Consider the following 3,173-nt stretch of genomic DNA (forward strand, 5'->3'; position numbering starts at 1 on the left):
CCGCTTCGTCATGCCTAGAGCTGATCTGTGCTGGTCGCTGAGGGAATACATCAACTTTCACTGTGGACGAAGCGGAATCCAGCCCGGGGTCCGTCACATGTGGTTGCCGCTCATCCGTCGGATCCGCCGGGCGCGCCGTTCTAGCTAGCCCGGCCTCAGCTCACTCTATCCCGGCCTCAGCGCACGCTAAACCGGGGCTTCAGCTCACGCTAGCCCGGCCTCAGCTCACTCGATCCCGGCCTCAGCGCACGCTAAGCCAGGGCTTCCCCTCACGCTAGGCCGCTGTGTGTTTCGTTGTGAAAGCGAAACTACTTTGTTTGGTCTTCCAAAAGAGGACACGACTACAAATCAGTGGTTAAGTTGTATTTACAACACTATTTAAAGTGAGTTTTTTGGGCAGTGTAGAGTAGTGCTTGTTGTTTGTCATTTCTCCGATTACAAATGCAGACATGGTTTTATGTTTACGCGGCGCGATGCAACGCATAAAAAGACAGTATAAGTCATTATAATCAGTAATTATGTCCCCACTGGATGCAACAAATGCCTCGTTTGTAATGGGTTTTAATGTTTTTGTCTTTGTAACAGACAAAAAAAAACGGACACGGCATCAATAGTATGTGAGGGGCGTAACATTTCCGTCACACGCTTGAGGTATTCGGCCAATCACAACGCACTGGATAGCTGGCCAATCACAGCACACCTCGCTTTTCAGAACGATGAGCTTTGTAAAAATCGACGCGTTTCAGAAAGGCGGGGCATAGAGGAGAAACAATAATGTACAGTATGTGGAAAATAATGTGTTTTTTGAACTTTAAACCGCATAAACACATTTCATTACACCAAATACACAAAATAATGTTCTTTTTAGCAGCATCATATGACCCCTTTAAATTGTGTTCCAAAGATGAACGAAGGTCTTACGAGTTTGGAACAACACGAGGGTGAGTAATTAATGACAGAATTTTCATTTTTGGGTGAACTAACCCTTTAAGAAAATTGACTATTGTTTTATTATAGCCTAGTAAAAACTTTTTTCATTTTATTTTTTCATGTATTGATTACCATTTGTATTACCACACAAATACCATAGTTTAACTATCGTTTAGTAGCAAAACCATTGGTTTTAATGTTTAACATGGCATAACTACAATAACCATGTTTTTCTGAATTTATTCATTGTAAAACCATGGCAAATTTTTGTAAGGGAAGCTATGGTGCAAACAATAGACGACCACGTACGATCGCGTAACTTCAAAGGGTCATTCAGTCAGATAAATCATGTAAACATTTCACACTGTAAACGCATATATGCATACAAACATAGGTCGGTAACTCCAACGGGTCAATACAACACCACAGAATACAAGTCCACTAAAGTTTTATATATTCCAGCTTTTAACGTTACCGAGTTGTGCAGTTAGCTAACGTTACGTTAAATACAACAAAACATTTTTGCAGCCATCATACATACCATAAACTGATCCTCCAGCAAACATAGGCGTCGAACACATCGTCGTCTCCTTTGTCTTCTGCGAAGTGCTGAAGACAAATGCAAAAAAATAGCTGTAACCCACACAACTGAGTTCACTGCAGCTACCGACGGCATCTTGGAAGTTTGTGATAAACATCAGCGCATTTTCTTTGACGTAGGAGCTAGCGATGACAAATGATGACGTGTAACGGTGCAGTAGTGGTGTCCCATTTCTTAGGGGAATATTTTTAGCCCTACTTCTTGACATTATGTTTCAAGGGGCAAGGGGAAGGGGTATAAAATAGAACTGGGATTGGGCCTTAATCGCTAGATCGTCCTTGCCAACTGACTGCCTTTCAATATCATTATGGAAAGCTGAAATTTGCAACTACTTATACTTTTAGCATGGAGCGCACACGGCCATCATCTAAGTGCTCTTGTAAAAAGGATAGAATGGATGAGATCGAGCTGGTAACTAGATCTATATTCTTTAAGCCGCACCAATTCGTGAAAACCTTCCATTTATGAGCCGCCTGGTGGACTGGGCTCTCGCTTCAGAAATGGTTCTCTTCACCATACACTGCACCCCTGTAATGTCTGCACATTACATTCTCTTGCAGGCCTCCTTACACACAGGCAAATACATAATAGTAGAATAACTTGATACATAAATGGCTATATTCACATTGATCATACTTGACTAATTCATATTTTGATTAATACAAATCTTCTACAATCCCAGTTCCATGACAGTCGCATGTGACAATCCCATCAGCCGAGGCTCCCATGTATGGCCAATTGGGATTCAGCCAAAGACCACTTTCCATACAGGAGAAGCCCTCATGCTCCAGACGCAGCCGCCTTTTATACTGGCTTGTGCCTCATGTTTGCATCCGTAACTGTAAAAAGCACACAGAAACAATCAGCAACAAATTAAATGGTGATTTAATATTTAGTGTTGAATTTAGAAACTTTGCAACATTATTGCAGTTCAATGGTTTAAATATTTACCATTATCCTAACCCCTGTACTTAACCCTACCCCGCCTAACCCTTCTTTTACAAGCCCATACCTTTATGGAGACCCTTGTGGTAGTCTTACTGAAAATCTCACCTCTGTCTTATCCCAATTCAAGCCCCAAATACCTTGTCGTATCTGTTGTGAACTTCTGTGCCTCAGGATAGCATATGGCCTTAAAGGGGTCATATGATGCTGCTACAAAGAACATTATTTTGTGTATTTGGTGTAATGAAATGTGTTTATGCGGTTTAAGGTTCAAAAAACACATTATTTTCCACATACTGTACATTATTGTTTCTCCTCTATGCCCCGCCTTTCTGAAACGCGTCGATTTTTACAAAGCTCATCGTTCTGAAAAGCAAGGTGTGCTCTGATTGGCCAGCTATCTAGTGCGTTGTGATTGGCCGAATACCTCAAGCGTGTGACGGAAATGTTACGCCCCTTTCCATACTGTGATGCCCTGTCCGGCCGGAGCGATGATTCAAAAACATGAAAACCCATTATAAACGAGGCATTTGTTGCATCCAGTGGGGACATAATTATGGATTATAATGACTTATACTGTCTTTTTATGTGTTGCGTCGTACCGCGCCGCGTAAACATAAAATGACAAACAACAAGCCCTACTCTACACTGCCCAAAAAAACTCGCTTTAAATATAAAAAATATAAAAACTCTAAAC

General features: G+C 41.5%; 1 pseudogene; it reads left to right on the forward strand.

Moving 5' to 3' along the window:
• Nucleotides 1-1,924: 1,924 nt before the first annotated feature.
• The window catches only part of LOC107663574 (uncharacterized), a 15,165-nt pseudogene continuing 13,916 nt past the window's right edge, over nucleotides 1,925-3,173 (forward strand).

This window comes from Sinocyclocheilus anshuiensis, unplaced genomic scaffold (genome assembly GCF_001515605.1).
Source record: "Sinocyclocheilus anshuiensis isolate Anshui unplaced genomic scaffold, SAMN03320099.WGS_v1.1 scaffold127, whole genome shotgun sequence".
NCBI lineage: Eukaryota > Metazoa > Chordata > Actinopteri > Cypriniformes > Cyprinidae > Sinocyclocheilus > Sinocyclocheilus anshuiensis.